Here is a 21,105-nt window from a genome sequence, read left to right as displayed (position 1 = left end):
GGTAAAAATCAAAATAAATGCACCCTGCCTACATCATGTTACAATGAAATATAGGACATAAAATAAGGAAGTAAACCCCCCCCCCCAGGAAGTACAATCCTAGATCCACCACTGCTACAGACCTACATATATATAAATGCATGTCAAGGTCATATGAGATGAAAGTACATACCTACGTACATATATATCTCTAAATGCACTCCCAAAGTTAAGTACGGCTAGCGAATGCGCTGAAAGCAAGTTTTCTCGTACAATTCACAGCGAACATATATACATTTTCAACGTGTAACTTTTGTGTTGCATTTCACTGGTTAAGTTCTGTCAAACAACCCTCAAAATATTTCCTACAATTTTGGATTAAAAACATTTAGTATATACAGTGAAACACGCACTCTTTGGTGACTCTAGCGATAGAAACTGGTTTTTTCAGTTTTCCGTTCTAAATTCTTAGGGCATGCTCAATACTACTTAAATCTGGGCTTTGGGGGTGTAGTAAATTATCTTGTAGCATATAAAAGCAGCCAATCTTTAGCAAAGTGTGCCGTCTACTTTGGATCGTTATGCTGCTGAAATACTGGAAAGGCAATATATAAACTGGAAAACTTTTTTTAAAATTACAACATTAACACAACATTCAAAAACATCAAACAATTTAGGTAGAAAACTAAGAAATAAAACTAACTCAGAGGATCCGTTTAACACCCATGGCGTATACGAGCTTACCTGCGGATGCTAGCATAGTTCCATAGGACAGACAGGACGGAAAATAAGAACGAGGTTCAGAGAACACATAAGATATCATAACAAAAAAACCAGACTCTAACTTCGCAAGTCACATGGTCGAAAATTAAATTTCCCTAGCAAACATCAATAAATGGTTGAAGTTACGTACTGGAAAGCATGGAAATCTACAAACGGAAAACGTTCCGGTAGAATAATAAACGCACAGACAAACAAAATTTCTGACACAATATTTTAACCCTTTAAAACTTGTTTTAAAAGAAACATATCTATCACCAGGGTACAACAGAAAAACACTCAACAAGAAGCAAACACAAAATAATAAACGCACCAAATCAACAAACATACAAAGGAGGTCAAACGACTAGAATTACTAACTTCTACCTGCCTCAGTCAGCCACACAAGTTGTTCAATAATAAACCCCACTCGATTCAGAATGAATACACAGCAAATACACATACACATAAACAAACATCCTTTTTGACAATAGCTGATCACGTACCTACAAATTATAAACACAAGACAAACGACAATCAGAATGAAAATTGATACTGATGAGGGCACAATCTTTTTGTTCTAGTTTTCATAAAAATCAAAGAAATTTCTGTTAATATAAAGAAACTATCGTAGCCCCCACCTCACTATCATTTGACATTAAACTGTATCTTCCTTTTGAAAGAATAAACGATCGCAGCAATTTACGTAGTTAGGCTATGGTGGATTTCCCAAAGTAGAGCAAACGAATGTGTAGTCCCTTTTACTAGAAGTTATTAACTATAGAGTGTGCGTAAGAAGTTAAATAAATTTGTTTGCGCTGAATGTCATAGAATTCAATAGAGCTCTGCGATAAGCAGTTGATGAGGTGCAACTTGAAGACAACTGTGAGGCATGGCGGTGGAAGTGTGATGGTTTTGGGCCTATGTGGCTATTTCTAGTGTTGGAAAAATAACTTTCTTTGTTGTTAGAATGGATAAAAATCTGTATTTAACCTTACCAAAAGACAATTTGTTGCACAGTGGCCCTTATTAAGGTGTACGTCGTCGATTTCGCAATTACCAAGACAAACACTCTAAACACAAATCCAGAATTATGCAGTCATGGGTGATATGGAGATGTCTACACCTCATGAATCCACTTCCACAGTCTCGCGCCATAAATAGCATTGAAATTTTGTGGTCGATTTTGGATACACGACAAAGGCAGGTTAGTAAGATTAGCGATTTATAAACTATTCTTGTCGAAGGATTGCATAGAATACCACCCAAAGAAGCTCAAAAATCAATTGCGTGTCCGGAAAATCGGTTTGAAGATTTTATTTAACAAAAAAAAGGTCATACAAGGTACTAAACAAAGTAGTTTTTTCTAAGGCAGGAGGCGGTGCACGAAATAAGCTTTGGCCTTAGTTTTTGATTTAATTTCAGTTTTAATCAAATAATTAGCGCAAACGTGTAAACACACAAAAATTTAATATTTGTTCATATAAAAGCATATTTTTAATTATTTTATGCATAATGCATTTGAATTTTTTTGAAACCGTCACTAGTTTCCTTTCTAAATAGGTTTTGCCCTGTAGCTGCATGAAATAAGATGTGAGTCACTGCAGATATCTGAGGAGAGGTCACCCTCAGTGGAATTGTAAATTTTTCTTTTATTCAAAACTCCTTTAAAATTAATTCAAATTTTTGAAGGCCCAAGTTTCGGTCGATAGATTCTGACCTAGCTGTGCCATGCAAAAGAATAGGAACCCATATAAATCTCTGGTCTGATGAACCACAATTTATCAAACAATTAAAATTTTTCGTAGTCTAGAATCGATGACCTTTCGAAACCGGTATAAGTTTCTTATTTGGAGAACTCGAATTTTGAATAAAAAATTCAAGCACCCACATATTAAGTTTTGGCTCTTTTGTTTTTGAAGAATAATATCTTAGCTTTCCAACAAGAGTTTTAAAAACTTCTGTCTAAATAGATGTATGTACGAATACCTAACGCGAGCAGGGCTATTATGGCTCGTGGTTATAAATGTTTGGAAAATACAAAATTTTGCGCCTACAACAAAATCTACCGTAATTTCTTTCAAAATAATATTGGTTTACCACTTCATTGAAATAACTCATTTTCTTAATCATCTATATAAATACATACAACCTAAGTTGTTTTAAAGCACAGATTCTTTTTACCGAAATCAGTTTCAAAGTCTGACATACTTGAGTATTTGTATGCACGCATGCAGACGTGCCTACCTGCTCTTCTACCTTACTTTAAAGCAAAAGTGTGTCATTTAACTGCCTACATACTAAATACTCAACTCTCTTTTATTTTATGGTATATAGTAGAACTTTTATGCACATACTTAGCTACATACATATGTATGTATATGCATTCTAGGTGATATTTCTACAAACAAATTTGTCTGCACTCAAACTGCTTCTGATGTTGTTTCTCTACATATTAACTATTCAGCATGTCATCAAAAGGTTTGTATATATACTACTCATGCATATGTATTCATAAAATTGTTTTTGTTTACGAAAGCAACATTTGTGAATTCCTTAGTAAACGAAATATTTTCATACATTTATTTGTCTATCACTACATTTGATAAATTATCATGCGTGTATCTTTCAACGGACCATTTATCATTTTTATTCATTTACATTTACTTAAACATTTATGCTTAATATTGTAAAGAAATTGGTTTGAGAAAATAAATATATTATATTTTTTAATGGCATTGGAGGGCTTTGCATCAAAAATGTATGTGGTTAAGAAGAAGTTAAATTCAATATGTTGGGTTGTGCCAGCACAAAAAACTCTGAACGCATGGAGAAAAAAAAATCCGAAAATCAGAACTCATATATGGCACGATCGGTGTTTGAAATTATGTTAAGTGGCTGTTACAACAGATTTCTCAAGTGAGTGAGTACATCACATTTTGTTGGAATTCTAAGACTCGAAAAGTGCTGCAATTGCTCACGTCTGGCGTGAACGCATGAAAGAACATTGGCAATATGTTTTTCCGGTGAATAGGCATGAAAACAAGGATGGGTAGCTTTACTGGTCAAACATTGGCGATTTCGTCACAGCGAATAAAAGATAACATAAAATCTTATCTATTGGCAGTTTTCAGCGACATCTAGCTGTTTATGGTAGCACAAATGTTGGTCGCATTGATTCTCACAATGCTGGCGAGGGCATTTACATTGCCCTGAATGTAGCGGATTTCTGCTTAATCAGGCATTTGATTTCGCGGCTCAAAACAGCCCTCGTACGTATTAACTATATGCCATATTATAGAATAAGGAATTTTTTCATACCATAAGCTTACAAAGTTTAAAAGTTATAACTTAAGAAGCAACAATCAATTGCCACTGCCCCCTTTTGTAAAATTGACAAGTAAGGAAGGCTAAGTTCGGGTGTAACGGAACATTACTTACTCAGATGCCAAATTACAACTTGCAAAACTTTTAAATTACCTTCCTGAATTTATTTTTTCGCCCAGATCATTTTGATATATAGAAGTCTATATCTATCTCTATTAGTTTATACCATTACGGGGAACCGTTTTGTGAACAAATTTAATATACTCTGGGATCCCTGCTCAGCAGAGTATAAAAATAAATGCAAATGGCAAAAATTTATTGAGTCACATAACTGCATATTTACTCAAAAGTATTCGGAAAAATCTAAATAAAAATTTAAGTTCGAAATTTTCCTATAGTTTTCTTGAACTTTCATATTTGAAAAAAACTAATTGGGCCGGATTACGTAATTTGGGGCATGATGCAATTACAAGGTGACTGACGTAATCCGCCATCTTGAACTCCCACTCTGAAACTCAATTTGCCTCTTTGCTAAACTACTTTTTCATTCAGAAGATAAATTGTATTAAAAACCACACAAATCAATTTTTCTAGAGAATTATGCAACGGCATTACTTTTTTTCTCCAATTCCATTTTGTGTTGATTTTTCTATCATTCAAACTTGTGACAATTCTCAAAAAAATAATTGTTTATTCAACAAAATTATTGAAATTTTACCTAATTTTCGGTGCTAAATGATGGTAAGATGTTTTATAATTTTAATAATAGCGATATATATTATTTTAAATATGTTTTCATAGTTTTATTTACTGGTCTTGTTGTGAATAATGCTTGAAACTAACGTGCAAACAGACGGGCACATAAACACAAAACCGACGTGCCACAGGTTGCCATCACCTCCACAGAGATTCAAGAAGCCACCAAAAAGGCCAAGCCCGTTAAATAAATAGGCCCAAACGTTATAGCCATGTCAATACTAAAACACCTTTGCGATTAGAGTGTAGGCTACCAACCTTTCGTTGAATTCCTCTGCCATTCCCAACAGTGTAAAATGGCAAGATTAATGCTATACGACAGTGGCTCTCTTAATAGACGTCTAATGGGAATGGTGTCAAAAGACGTGTTTCGTCCCAGGATCACTAATCCGAAATCGAAAAACAAAAATGACCCCGCGTCTCTCCGAAACCGGGGGTGTTATTCATATTTTTTGTGTGCTGAGCACCTTTCGGCGTTCTGCGGTCCACCAACAGGTTTGGATCAAAACTAAATCCATGCAAATCCCTTTGTACACAAAATATTTTCCTGTGTACAATATTACAACAGCCACATGAAAATATTCAATTTCTTTTTCAAATATAACCTCACAGAAGCTAAATTTTATTATTCGCGATCCTATGTCCAAAACGCAATGATAATTCTACTACTAAAGCCTGGGAAGCCAGCTAATAAAGGTGAGTCATATCGACCGATATCACTCCATTCGCCAGTTGCGAAGACAGGGGAAACCGTCCTTCTAATTTATTTCACTGCGAATTTTCGCTTAGCTTCCCATCAGCATGGCTTCCGCAAAATGTATAGCACTACCGCTGCGCTAAACCCTATAAACACCCAGATAAATAATGGACTGAACTAGAAATAACCTCATCAACCACGGCACGTCACTCCAAGACATAGAATGTTCACTCCTTCCCCTTTGTCTTAACAGATGGACCGCAAATTATCTGAATGGTCAGCAAGCGGCGGTTCAATTACGGGATACACAACCGCAGCAAAATCCTCAAGTCGCTTGCCGGCGGCACTCGGGAAGGAGAGAAAGAAACTATGCTAACCAGTAAAAAGCAATCGTGTGCTACGCGTTTGGTAGCCTTGTCCTAAAAACACACACTGGAAAAGGATGCAGACCTGTCAAAATGCTGTACTCATAACTGCCACAGCATAACGAAATGCGGAAAGTTTTTGCTTAGTTGTCACAAACCTGGACACCCTAGCAAACAACTGCTTGATCTAGCCCCACCTGAAAGAGGCTTATGGGAACATCTCCATAGCACTATGATGAGATCCGGCAGCCGCCAACACAGTCGCTTGATCCAGACCAGCATAAGCAGGCAAAATCCACACAGAATTGGTAAACGCTTTTGCCAGGATGCGCCCGGCGAACCACGTTATCAATATACACTATCCTACCCTTTCAGAAGAACAGAGCAGCAGAGAGAGGTGCCGCATCAGGCACCACCAGCACGAAGGCTTTGAAAAATGAATTATGAATTAGCTTATTAAAATCGGGACGAGAATTTTGCTCCCCCCCCTTCCCCCCCCCCCCCTCTCAATTCAATGGCGATAGTGTATAATCATAAATTAGCGGGACCTGCATGCTGTATGCCAACTCCCAAATACCCTCAAAGCATTTATCAAACTATTGCGTCGTTAAGTAAAAATTTGTTTCTAAAGTACTTTGAACTGGCTGCAAAATAATTTTCTTATGGTTAACAAGCACATTACCTATATACACCGGCGGTCACTTTAACCTTTATCCACTTATTTTTGCAAACAAATTACAAAATATGATTTTCGCTACTATTTTGAATTAAGTGCTTTGTTAAAAAAAAAAGTTCTAGATTTAATACTATTTCAGAATACCGTCTCTTCTGTTCTTCCCCTGTCTCTCATCATTCGCTTTGTATGAGAGTATTCAAAATGAGCTGTCACTACATATACCACCTTGTCTTTATTACATCATGGTTTGAGGCATGATGAAATGAAATTTCAGTTGTTTGCATGACATTGACGTTTTCCGTTATTCTGACAAGATCGGCATGCATAAAATATGTGTGTAATAAAGTGATACCAAACCTACATAATTTATTATATTTCCATACGAAATTGAACAAAATGGGAGCAAACATCTAAAAAAATATTGGTAGGCACTACTTTATTTCTGTCATTGTTTTGATTTGAATTTCTCTTTAAAATAAAAATTATTCGTTGACAAAACCGAAAAATTGCGGAAATATACATATTGTAATTTTGGAAAAAAATAAGTTTTAGAAAAAGATATAACCATTTTTTCTTAAAACAGGTTCTCTAAATTTGATATCGGAATGGTATCGTGTATTTAATATTGAAGTGGATGCTGAGGTGCTATTATGTTAGCTCATTGTTAAAAAAGTCGGTACGTGTCATTTGGTCGTTTTGCAAATTACATTCTATAATAATAATTGTTCTTGTATCACTCTTGCTCATAGCTTTCCATCCGTCTGTGACCGGCAACCAGCAACCAGCACTGCCAGCTCCTAGGCTGTTTCGATTTTCTACACATTCCAGAAGTAGCGCTGAATTTATTTCGAAAAGCGAATTCGAATTGAGTGCAGCTTCACTGTTGGGCGGCTTGACTGTCTGGGGTATCCAAGTTGTAAGTTTTGCTGGTGTGTTCTTCGGAAGTTGATATGTTGAGTTTTTATTCTCAGTTTATCCATGCTGTGGGATAACATGACCAGGTTTCGCTTGACTGACCTACTGCTAGGTGTAGTTGGAGTCAGGTGGAGGATTGCCTCGAACTCAGGTATTGGGCATTTTGGTTTGTTTTTACGACAGGCATGCCAACCGCGGGAATATTCTAAGTCCTTAACCCGCTGGGGTCGTTTGGTCGGCTTTAAAGTGTTTACCTTGAAATTCACAACGACACATCATCCCTTTTTTTTAGAACAATGCTCTTTTCATGATGTCATCGGCAAAGCCCTGGCATGGGTTTTATTGTTTGATACGGCTTGAAGCACTGTCCACCTCGAGGTCACCCCTTGGTGGTTTTGACAGTACCCTATACAGGTTTCATCGGCTAATTAGTAGTAGTGACTGGTCTCTTCCTCTAGATAGGACTTTGAACTCCACTCTGCAGTAGTTATAAACTTCTGCTGGACTGTCACCTGTTATCGGAAGCCCCTTCAATATCTAGGAGCCAACAGGTCACAGTTTGGATGCATTTGAAATCCCTCTGGGTCTTTGCTAATAGCTATCCCGTAAAAGAAGTACTAGAATACTTGCAGTTTCAACAGGTTTGGACCAAAAATATATGGATTTTAGAGGTATTGGTTCCGCATTGCAATAGAAAAGATAGCTGGTGTCATGTGCGACACATTACATTCATGGTTCTGGACAAGCTAAAACCTATTGCAGTATCCAGAGCAAAGTTGTGCCAGAGAAACGCGGGTTTCCCCGGGAAGTCTGCTTTACAAGTGAGGTCGATTTGATTTGTCAAACACTCCGAGTGTATTTCTGCTATGAAAAGCTTCTCATTGGAAACTCATCTGCCTTGCAGATGCCATTCGGAGTCGGCGTGAAACATGTAGGTCCCGACAATTTGTAGGAAAAATTAAAAGGAGCACGATGCGAATTGGAGGAGAAGATCGGTCTAAAATCTTTTCGGAGGTTATCGCGCCTTCTATTTATTTTTACTATCGCAAATATCGAATCCAGCGGTCTGTTCATCTATATTACTATGGCCGTATGGTCTCAAGCTGGCAAACTGTTCCGAGGCATTGAGTCTCATTGCATTTGTTGTTGTCGTTGACAAAAATTGCCGAATATAGATCCGGTACGTTCCAGTAACAAAGCACCATTAAGGTACTAACCCAACCATCTCGGAAACGATTAATAAGACCACATTAAACCTTCTAGGCCATCATGCCCCACCCCCTAGTTCCATGAGGAACTTGGGGTCGCCACAGCCTCGCCCGCTAAATATGTGTATGATACATTCTTATTTGTAACAGGATTCCTCTCGCGTAGGTGAGGTTGAAAATTGGGTTGCCGAAGCTATAAAGCTTTGTATTGCGCTTACCAACCCCTTGAATCTCATGCCTGCAGGTGCGGTGTTTAATCGTCCTGCAACTTAACATGCAGCGGATCTATCTGGCTAAGACTGGTTCATGAACCGAATCAAGTTTTGCAAAGTGTTTCGAACTGAATTCGACAGCTTTGATTTTTTAAGCAGTTTGCTTTTATTGGATAGATAAACTTTACAGTTTACTTGAGAAAACCGGTCTTAGTATGTTAATCCTTATTTCAAAGTTTCTGATACGTCAGGCCCCAATATATGGTTATATGAGGCTTTTTCTGCAAACTGTATTAACACAAATAATGAAAAATACCATATATTTAGTCATCAATATTTCTTATAATGTACAGATATATTTCTCGATATAGACAATGCCTAAAAAATCCTGTACGTTGTGTCAGACAACGTGAAAAAACTGCAGTTTAAATTTCTTTAGTGTTCCAAAGGATGAAAATAGAAATAGGAAATGGGAAGAGGCTCGTGGCGTAGAATGGTCTGAAGAAGCTAGGCTATGTCAACTTCATTTTGAGGATAAAGAAATGGATTTTCATAAAGAAAAAAAAAAGCGATGAAATAAATTTCGCATGCATTTTTAAATTAAGTTTATAAGCAAGTCTCTGAAAAATAAATAAGTTTATTTTAATAACATTAGTGTCTCGTATTTTCCTTATATCCTTTCAGAGTGAGTTACAAGCTTTTCTATAACTTAAGGCAGAAAATCTTCAAAATTGTGGAAACCATTTTTTTCGGCCTTTTTAGAATTTCACCTCTTATGACAGTCAACTGGCCTAAGTTAGCCCAAGCAGTCTGATAGTTGAAGATATATTTTTTTAGGCTACTGTTTGCACTGGGTATTTCAATTTTTCTTTTTATACAAAAACCAAATTAATACCCAAAAGGTAATACGTAATAGTAATAAATTTTTCCCTTTTTCGCTACCCTAAAATACATACATGAAAGCAATACAGCTGCGGATAAAGTGAGGTTGTGTCGTTGACATCACCTTTATTATTTCATCATGAGTTTGAGGTACAAAATTTATGAAAGTTTTTTCGTAAATCAACAAAAATAGAAAAGGGCATGAATATCAAAGTATTCGGAAAGTTCGGTGTGCGTACGTAGAAAACAAATTTATTTAGACCGGCTAGAGCTCACCTAGGGTAGAGGTTGAACCAAAGTTATCTTCAACAAATAACAAATAGTTTCAGTATTTTTTAGCAATTTAGCTTTGGCAATTTATCAGTAATAACTCAAACACAAGTTATTCTTAAGTTATCGGCTTATTATCTATGGAGAGTGAAAAATTGACGTCGAGTTATTGCCAATTTATTGGCTTCTTATTGGTTTCGATTTGTTATCGACAAAGACATATCTGTTAATCGTCTATAAAATGGTTTGTTATGTGGATAATAAATCGATAGGAACCCGAAAACCAATTGGTAAAACTCCAATAGGAAATTTATAACATTTAGTTATCATAACTATTCAATTTTAAATCAGTAACGCTCCGATAACAATTTCGTTACATTTCAATAGCAAATCCATAACTTTTCTATAGCAAAACGATAACTTTTTTTGAAAATACCGATACTTTTTTTTTAAATAATTAATAACTTTTTGTTAATAAATTTATAACTGATTCAAGGTTCGATTCGAGCTCCAGGCCAGAAAAATATTTTTTTTTAATGATAATTATTGTTATTTTTTTAATTTTTCTAAATTTTAAAAATTGTATTTTGTTTCTGGAATAGTAAGTAAAAAATTTTTCAGACAATCATTAGAAAAAATTATTGTTCTGGCCTTGAGCTCGAATCGAACCTTGAATCATTTATCAATAGGCCGATAAAAACAAAAACAATTGTTAATAAACCATGAGCACTTGGGAATGTCAAACAAAGTAATTGACAATAAACAAAAATCCAGCATTATTAGTGATTTGCACCAGATGGCGCAGCACTGAATAAATATAGTTGGTAAAAGGAATAGAAGTAGCAAATTTGCCAGTCAAACAAACCAGCGCTGTATAGCTAAATGGTTAGCACAGCGTGCCTAAAGCGTACTGATGATGAAGGCTTAGTAGCCTTCGAAATGGATCTATCTGCACAGCTATGGCAGGTTGTCTGAAAAATTTTCTACTTACTATTCCAAAAACAAAATACAATTTTTCAAATTTAGAAAAATTAAAAATATAACAATAATTATCATTAGAAAAAAAAGTATTGTTCTAGCCTTGAGTTCGAATCGAACCTTGAATCATTTATCAATAGGCCGATAAAAACAAAAACAATTGTTAATAAATTTATAACTTTTATTTTTTAATAGTAACAAATTTATAAAACTTCTTTAACAAGTCGATAATTCGTCTAAACTTTGTCGATAGCACACCTGTAATAAGCCGATAACTAATCGATAAGAAATGGATTTCACGTTCATAACTCATCAATAGCAAACCGATTACTTGTGTATAATAAACCTCTCACACATCGATAAAAAAAATGATAACACGCCGTCTGTTTTAGCTTCTAATCTTTCCTCTTCCCTCCTTTCCTTTTTTCTTTTCTTTACTTTACTTAAATTTAATTTCTTTGCCTTTACGCTTTAATGTATTGACTACACTTGCGCTCATGTTCCAATACCACACACAATGTCCACGCTCACACCTAAGGGTCCCTTATAGAGCATGACACCTGAAAAGACTACGCTTACACTTCCACCATATTCATGAACCAAGATGTCTACACATCAAAAACTCTACGCCTGCTACTAGCTGGTCTTTGGGTGCAGCAAAGATTGGCCATATGCACATTCCAATGCAATTTATGTCGACTCAAAGCACGAATTCGTTGGTTATAAATTTTTAAATGCTTGGCTAAATGCTTTTATGCTGAGTTGTGTGGGTACTAATTAAAGTGTAAGATTGTGTTGTTAGTGCTGTCAGCTACAACGTCGCAATACATTGATTATTTCAGCTCGCAACGGTAGTTCCACCTACAAATTTACTCTACTCTACCACACATGAAATATGTATAAGTGGCATTTAACAGCATTTCAATGTTAACTAGCTGCTATTTGTTACACAAAAGCGACCACATAACGGATTTTGCGGTTTACCAGCACATGTACTCAAAGGCTGAGCCGTAATGGCATAGTAACCAACACTACACAAAAATAATGATTAAAAATTACTACCACCAGCACTTTAATTTATTTTAGCGACATTTCAAAAATCATATACAAACATAAAAAATAATATATATAGCACATAATAAAATATATACGAAAATACCATAATTCAACGCTTTTATTTTTTAAATGGAGCAACATGATAGAGTTCGTTTTACATAGGCGGTCAAAAGGGATCCACTTAACAAATTTTAGGTTAAAAATTTATTTAATTTTTGTATGGATACCTTTAAAAGTTTTGAGGTCATTTACTACTCTTTTTCTGTGGTTTGACGGGCTTCGCCTTTTAATTACAGACGTCTACGCTATTGGTAATGGTATCGTCTTCATAAAACTAGGAGGCAATTATTGTGCAGGTTTTACGCTTCGACGAGTTAATTTACTACTCTTTTCCAGACATCAAACAGTGTTCGTGCAGCAAATTGTTGATTAATTAATAACTAATTTAATGTCGCGTATACGCAAAGTTGTACAGCGCGCAGGCTTGCTAAGTAAAGAAAGTAAGTAATTTTTGATTAGCTTCACATTTGCACGCTACATGAATTTGGGACTATTTTGGGTAAGGTGGTATTTAGATTTAATGAAGCCTACTTAAAAGGTGGAAGTGGTAAGCAGAAAGTTTATTAGAAGCTTTCATTGAAGAGGAAACCTTTTGAATGAATATCTCAAACTCAAAAGTTTTTGAACGAGACAAATTTAAAAAACAAATTAACTCTTTGACCCTCAGCAAATTTTTCAAAAGCTACGCACAAGCTAAACGCTTAAATAGAACGAATATTTAGCCTATCTACGTAGTGTGGATATATAGCGACGTAAAAGTCTCGTAGATAATAATAAGTCTTACCAGTGTAATTACCACTTCTTCTTGTAGAAGTGTTTGGCCCCATACAACGTGAGTAAATGGATGCAGTCATTGCGTATGTTGGGATTTATTCAGGATAAGAAAGAATTTAAAACATTGCAGTATCCAGATCGAATTTATGCCAGAGTGTGGCGTGTCTCCTCCCTGAGAAGTAGGCCCTTTTTGGATAAGGTTGAGGCGATAATTATGCATTTCTGATATAAGCGGCTGAGTACTTAATTACTGGGTCCTCTTTGCGATTAGAACTTTTAACATGATGTCAGAACCCATCCCCATATTGTTTCGAAAAATTTAATAACCATTTCGAGATAGTTTTCGTTTCTATTTCAAAACTGCTTATCAGATTATTTCTGAACAAAAACTAGCAATTTAAGTATTTTTATGGCACATCTAGTTGTGGTTTTTGTGGACAATTTTGTGACTTTCCCGTCACCTTTGATGTTAGGTACCTACAGCGGGAGCCGATTATAATAACTCTGCTTATAAGGACCAACCGCTTTCAGAGGCGTAATCTATGAAAAAAATGCCCACAGAAAAATACATGGAAGCTTCGTCCAGCATATTGCTACGTGCCAGGTAGTGAATATATGTATATCGAAAGAGCTTTCGTCACCTGACGGTAATTTTGAAGTCACTCAAATTAAAGTTTAGTAGGTGTACGTATATTGACTAACAATATGCGCTAAAATTTCTTTAGTAAAACCGTTGGCTGTAATTTCATAATGGGAACCATTCCTTAAATTTTATTTAAATAAACCTTTTTAAAACAAGCCTATTTGCACGAAGTTTGATTAGAGTAAAGTATTTTCACCGTGGATGTCGTTTTAACCAAATTCTATTATACTATAATGGCTTTGACTTTCGGCCTACTAAGTCGAATGTTTGAAAGTGTACTAGAAATATATGGCTGGCCTGCTTTCTGATGTCACCATATACGCAAACCCCGATATTACGGCTATACAAGGCATGTTTTTAACGGAGAATGATTGAGAGACTACCCGCACTAACTGCAATGTTATTGAGCTTGTGGTGAACAAAACACTGCGTAGCAAAGTATTTTCATTTTCGCCTGTAGAAAGGCACTATTAACAGATAGCAGTGAGCCCATGTACCAAGCCACCAGAACTCACAGAAGAAAAGGAGCAAACCTTCTTGGCATTCAAGGCGTTGATAAGCGCAATACAAAGCTTTATAGCTTCATAGCTTCCGCAACCCAATTATCAACCTCACCTACACGACGGGAATCCTGTTATGAATATGAATGCTTCGTACACGTGTTTAGCAGGAGAGGCTCATATTGCACTAGGCGATTGGTGGGCGGTGTGGCCTATAAAGCTTAATGTGCTCATATTAATATGGTCGGGCTAGTAACTTTACAGTGCTTTGTTACCCGAACGTACCGGATCTGTATCCGACAAAGGACCATCAATATCGATAACACTCTCCAAATCCTTCGGGGAGTGTCTATCGTTAATACAAAAACAACAACAACAGCAAATATTCTTACTATGTACTTAGACTTACCCAAGTCTAAGTGTTATGCGGACCGTGCCTATTGGACGATTTGAAGCCAGTGGATAAATTCGGCTGTATTCGAACGGAGCCTTCCCGATACCGGGCACAACGGGATGTATTTCTGGCCTTACCAGAGTAAGGGGCGGTGCTATGGCGGAGGGTTCTTTCTCCGTATATAATACCCGACCGCCTTTTCGGGCAGGTGGTCGTACGGCCAAGATGTAGAAGTAAGATCTAAAGAGGAGGACTAAGTCGCAATTCAAGGACGACAAATACGAATTAAGCGATGCGTCGGACTCGGAGAGAGAGAGTAGTGCTGATTCAATGAACTCCGTGTTGGAGAAGCACACAAATGAAAACGGAGTAGAAGAGTGGAGCAGGGTACGAGGCAGAAGAAGTAAAATAGCTCTCTCACAGTATCGTGCAGCACTAAGAATTGTACAACGCTTGGTAGCAGTGGTCGACCCAACATAAGTGGAGATAGAACGCTTGGAATGGGCCCATGAAGCGGTAGAAATAGGTCGCAGTTCAAAAGGTTTGCTACGAGAAACCCTCGGTTCTGCAACCGATATGAGGAGGAAGAAGCGTCGAATGGCAGAATGAAGAGGCAACGTTCGGCGGAAGGCGACAAGCCTGCTTTCAAGAGGCAGAAAGGACCCAGTCTTAGAGCCGCGAGGTAGGGCAGTCGCATAGACAAGACAACTGGGCCCAAAGCTGTAAGATAGGAGGGCTCCAATAGCGAGGTAGCAACTACCTCGAAAGCTGCAAGTCAGAGGGAAGTTCCAACTACGGAAATAGGAGATAAGCCAAAGGGAGATAACGCTAAGACTCCGGCTTTCTCGGAGGTGCTAAAGGGAGTTAACGATAAGACTCCGACTTTCTCGGAGGTGCCAAAGGGAGATAACACTAAGACTCCGGCTTTTCCCGAGAAGATGAGTGATGTAGCAAGGCAGTCACTGACTGTGGCGCTGGTTGATCGTAGCAGTCCTTTCGGATAAATGACTACTGAAAGGTGGAGATCTGTGGAAAGGGAGCTTAATGCTTAAGATGATACGGGAACAACCAACTAAGCCCCTTCCATACTTTGATTCGGGGGGATGGTATAATGGTGTGAAGATGATATCGTGCAACAACATACCTCAAAAAATTAGAGGGGGCATGCAGACTATCGATGCTTAGCATTACGGGAACCCTGAAAACAACCCCGGCGGCTGCACTGTATGCCATTCTTCACATTCCCTATCTGCGCTTCGAGGGAGACCTTAGGGCTACAATAGAGGTGGACGGTTGGCGCAAGGGTGCGCAAATGGCGGACGAGGCGACACATGTGTACACAGATCGTTCCAAAGTAGTGGAAGGAGTAGGGTCTGCGGCATACTGTACTGATCCGGAAATAAGCAGATCCTACAGGCTGCAAGATTACTGTAGCGTTTTCCAAGCGGAAATATTAGCCGTAACCAAAGCAGTAGAAATCCTGGAAGAGAATAGCTTAAGCTGCAACCGTGTTAACTTTTATATTGACAGTCAAGCAGCAATTAAGGCAATAATCTCGCATACCACAGCATCTAGATGTGTGTTAGAGTGTAAGCAGTCTCTGGCGAGAATCGGGACAGGGAGAAGCAGAAATCTATATTGGGTCCCAGGGCATATGGGAATAGATGGGAATGAAAAAGCGGACGAACTAGCTAAAAAGGGCGCATCCCTTGCAGCTTGCTGCGTAGACGTCCCAATTAGACTGGGCGGAATTAAGCGAAGGCAAGAGGTGAACATGACCGACCAAGCGGGAAAGGCGTGGGTTCAAGCGCGGGGCTGCAAAGTGTCGAAGATTATGTGTAAGTCTTACAACCTTAGACTAAAAAAGTTACTTCTATCATTAAAAAGAGAGGACTGTAGACTCATGACGGGTATTCTGACTGGACACTTCCTTCTGGCGTCACATGCCTTTAAATTAGGCTTGGTCAGTGATAGCAGATATAGGAAGTGGGGGTTGGAGGAGGAAACGATCGAGAACATTCTATGCTCGTGCCCTGCACTTGCCAGGCTAAGACTCCAGTTATTAGGAGTGATAGACCTGTCAGATCTAGAAGCAGCAAGTGGCTTAAGTCCTAGGAAGCTTCTAGTAAATGCCAAGAGGACGGAGTTATTTTATAACATAGGTCCTGGTTTTTGATAGGGTATTCAATTTGGTCGTTAAAAACACACTTCTGGTAACACTACGGACATCAATCAGTCTATGTGAGGTCCTCATGGACCGGCCAGTTCAACCTTACCTAACCTACCCAAGTCTTACTAATATGTTTTAAGGCACTACACTTTCCGCAGTTTTTCTACTCTGGCCCCTTTTTGCAGAAGTCTTGCTTATCTTCAAGGTAATACTATTGTGAGTTTTTTGATAATTTACACATAATGGGCACATTTACTTGTCAGCCGATATCAGGTGCAGGCTAATCATAGTCTGTTCAAGTCTTCTATTTTATTTTGCAAACCTTAACCCTTGTAATTTTTTATAAAAAACCCCATCTATAGTAGGCTAATAAACATTTCACCAAGCAGCCATTTTGGTGTCTTTCACAAACTTTGCAAAGTAAAAAATGATGCAAAATAAATGTTAGTGAGTAACTAATTAATGAACTTGCTTTACAGACTATTCATAGATAGCAATTAGGAAGTAAATTTCATTTCACTGGATGCGGGAGGAGCAAACTGTGCATCATCATAATTAATTGAAGCTTATCCTCCTAAGCGATTTTGGGCGTTTTGTAATAAGTCACGCCAGGTATACCTGTTTCACGATAACAGGCACTAATTGGGAGCACCAAGGGAGGGCAAGTCTTCCTCTACCTGTCTCTCACAACTCTTTTTCCAAACTGCGGTGTCGACTGAAATGCATTCTTGTAGAAGCGCCTTCGTCCGTTCCCATAACATAATCTAGCTAGCGAATCTTTGTGTTCTTTTTCGATACACTATCGTCATATGTGCGAAGCTCATACAGCACAACGTTATAACTTCTTCTATATATCAATTTCACTAGTTTCTATCAAAATAGACCAATAACTAAGAATTCAATTTCCTGCTTTTGCTCCCCGCTACTTTCATCAAAATATGTTACGTGTATATGTATGTATGTATGTATGCACATACTTGTACTTGCCATGAAAAATATTGCAAAACCAAATATTTCAAACACACACACACACATGGTGCGTGTGACATTAGTATGAGTTTATATTTGGAATTTTCTATATGCTAGTTTAAGTATTTATATTAGAAGCTTATTTCATTGTGCTTTGATTTTACGATTTCAAAATTGGATGACTTTATTATTTGTAGCATATGTTTGTATGTATGTATGTCTGCAGATAAGCTGGCTTAGCTGTGATGATGTTGTTGTTTGTATTTATGTAGTACATCAAAATAAATTACTAAATTATGTATATGTGTATGTTGTTAGTATTTGTCAAACGAAGAATTTTAATTAAAAAATTCTTTTGGCTAAATGAAACATTTAATGTATGAATGTTGCGTATACGCAGTGCTGTCCGAAATACATAAAATAGATATTGCTTAAAAAAATAGCACACAAAGTCTGAATTTTCCTTGCTAATAGTTGAAAACCAACCTAATTCAATTCCGCTTCAGAAAAAGACATTCCCCGAAGTCCTTGGGGAGTGTTATCGATGTTGATGGTCCTTTGCCGGATGCAGAGCCGGTACGTTCCGGTAACAAGCACCATTAAAGTACTAGCCCGACTATCTCGGGAAGGATTTAGTATGACCACATGAAACCTTCAAGGTCATCCCGCCGTCCCACCCCCTAGATCCAAGAGGATCTTGGGGTCACCAGAGCCTCGGCTGTTAAAGCAACAGGATTCACCACGAGTATATGAGGTTAACGATAACAATTGATTTTGGGAAGCTATATATTACGCTGACTAACCCTTGAAGGGGTTGCGCTACACAATCTCTTGAATGAATTTGGTGTTTTAGTGCCCTCCTACGATAGGCCTACCTGCCACGGGTATATTCTCAGACCCCTAACCCGCTGGGTAAAAAAAAAAGATATCTTACAGCTGTTCAAAGCTAGCACTCCGAAATGCCTTTTTTTATAAAATCGATATGGCTCGTTTGCCCAAAGTTTGTGTGTTCCACTCTGTGCCCACTCTGAAAGTTCATAGCCTTCTCTCATTTTAGATGTTTTTCAACTAAAAATATTTTCACGATAATTGTTCTATTAAGGGTGGGCTAACGAAAAAAATGGTGGGCTGACCTGGGATAACCTGGGGCCAGCGAACTACACTGAGAAAACAAACATTTTGTATTTTTCTGTTTTTGGGGGGCTTACAGCTTAAAAACCTTGGTCAAATGAACAAAAGTGAAAATAAAAACATTTTGCTTTTTTTGATTTTGGGGAGTTTTTAAGTAGAAACATTTTCTTCGATAACTTTTTATGCAACTTTTCGCTAACGAAAAAAAAGAATGAACTCTCCTGGGCTAATCTTGGGCAAATAAACCACAAATTTTTAAATAAAAATCCTAATTCGGGGTGCCAGCTTCATACGTGTTGTATTTTTTTTTTTTTTTTTTGATTTTGAGGACGTTTTGAAAATTTTGTTTACGAAAATTTGTTTCCTAAGGTTGGACTAGCGAAAAAAAGACATGGGCTATCCTGGGCTTACGTTGAGCAAACAGACCAAAATTTTATACTAAAAAGAAATCCCAGATCGCTGTGCCAGCTTGGAAATTTTCATTCCGATGATTTTTTCCGCAAGAAAAATTGGTGGGCTATCACATTCAATATCAATTTTTTTGCAAAAATAAGTGAACGGAAAAAAAGAAATGATAGAAAAGGAAGCTCTCATTATTGTAGCTTTTAAATTTTAACTGTATTTTTTAGGTGTGTGTGATGTGCTGCCATTCACTACGAATCATACACCAAAAGACGATATCGATTTGGCTACAACATCGACGATGATTGATATGCTGCATGTGTGGCTCATAAATCAGCGAAAGTCAGCAGATACACAGTTTACGAAATTTTATGCAGATACAGAAACCATAAGCGGAAGACTTTGATATTACGAAGGAAAAACTATAATCGTGCAGTCGACAAAGAGAATGCAATGAAATCAGCAGTTCAACTTGTAACGGTAATAACAGGGCGTGAAGATATAATCCTCCTTTGGGCTTTATCAGTGAAGATCCCGCTACTCTTTTTTTCACAAGGTTATGTATGGACTTTAGTTTAATTTGATGCTGGGGGGAGTAGTATGAACCCTAAACACAAATGAAATGTAGAATATATTCAACAATATGATAACGAGATGCATTCTATCACCCGACTGTAATGAAATTAGATTGGCCGCACCGGCATCAATAAAAACATATTGACAGGAAATGATGGGCCACTGACTGGCAGTGTTGGTGACGACCATGCAACAACAAAAACAACAATAACCACGCATCAGGCGCTCTCTGCTTTGCTCGGGTGTCTAAAATTGTTTCAAGGATTCTCGTTCTCAAACCAATAATGCTTAAAAAATTTTAATTTCATCTTAAAAAATGCACGTTCATATAAATTAATACAAAGAATTTTTCTATTTTATATATATTTTTCTAAATAATTGCAGATTTTGTTTCGCCTACTTATTACGCTTCAAATAGAATTTAGCACACCAACTAATTTATTTTCTAATAAATTTTTTATGAATAAATTTATTATTTTTCGTACTGAAAATAAATATATGTACAAACACACATATTTATTTATTATGTTTTATGCACTCATTCAAGCAATATAATCTGTGCATATAAGCAATCTCTCAGTTAATCTGCTCAGTGACAGCTTTTAATAGTTCGCGTGTGATTAATTTGTCAAAAAGTTCATGAAAATTTGATGCAACAAAAAAGCGAACAAAAATATTGGGGAGATATTTGTGCTTAATAAATAAAACCAGTATTTTAAAGTAAACTAAACTTAATGGATTATATATGGTAAAATATATTGATATTGAACAACATAAACAAAATATTATCAATAAGGTACTTCCCGATTGAAGGTACTATTTTCCGATATATAATTTTAGGCGCATTTTATTACATACTAATATACAAACTAGAGCTTACGATTACTTCTCGAACACAAGCGAGATTTTCGAGACCCGAGAAATCTAGAACTCGACTTCTCGCGGGATTCTCGTGTATCGAAGTACTCGTAAATCTCGCGAGCTTCTCGACATTCTTACTTAATCGTTGTATGAACAGTATTTATACAATTGGTTTTTTTAAAATGTGCCTTTTTTGTTGATTATATTGCTTCAATGACATTTAACTCAAAATATGTTTATTATACATATAATTTTGTTCACAATATTTTATTTTTCAATGGACATCAAGAACACGGCTTCTCGCTAGATTCTCGAATTACTCTTAAGGCTCGCGAGATTCTCGAATCTCGAATTACTCGTAATACTCGCGCTCTTCTCGACTTTCAATCCATTCGCTGCATTGGCAATAATCTATACATTTCGGGGTTTTTACTTGTGGTTTTGCGGACATTTTGGCTTGTGCTCCAGAAGAAATCGTAAGCTCTATATAAAACAGCCAATGGATCGATTAAGTTGAATGTCGAGAAGGCCGGCTGCCTTACGAG

General features: G+C 37.1%; 1 protein-coding gene and 1 long non-coding RNA gene across 19 annotated transcripts in view; one reads left to right on the top strand and one right to left on the bottom strand.

The window, feature by feature from the left end:
• LOC137233656 (collagen alpha-1(XV) chain-like) overlaps window positions 1-21,105 on the bottom strand; it is a 1,316,768-nt gene that overhangs the window by 901,432 nt on the left and 394,231 nt on the right. The window lies entirely within an intron of this gene.
• LOC137233658 (uncharacterized) lies at window positions 7,052-20,037 on the top strand. Of its 2 annotated transcripts, none has more exons than XR_010947525.1 (4): window positions 7,052-7,084; window positions 7,143-7,235; window positions 7,309-7,475; window positions 19,351-20,037. It is a non-coding gene; the product is annotated as an uncharacterized lncRNA (long non-coding RNA). The 2 variants fall into 2 exon arrangements; XR_010947526.1 differs by lacking the exon at window positions 19,351-20,037 and adding an exon at window positions 9,248-9,371.

The sequence above is a fragment of the Eurosta solidaginis genome, chromosome 5, assembly GCF_040869045.1.
Source record: "Eurosta solidaginis isolate ZX-2024a chromosome 5, ASM4086904v1, whole genome shotgun sequence".
NCBI classification, from domain to species: Eukaryota; Metazoa; Arthropoda; class Insecta; order Diptera; family Tephritidae; genus Eurosta; species Eurosta solidaginis.
This window is presented reverse-complemented; position numbering and strand designations above follow the sequence as displayed.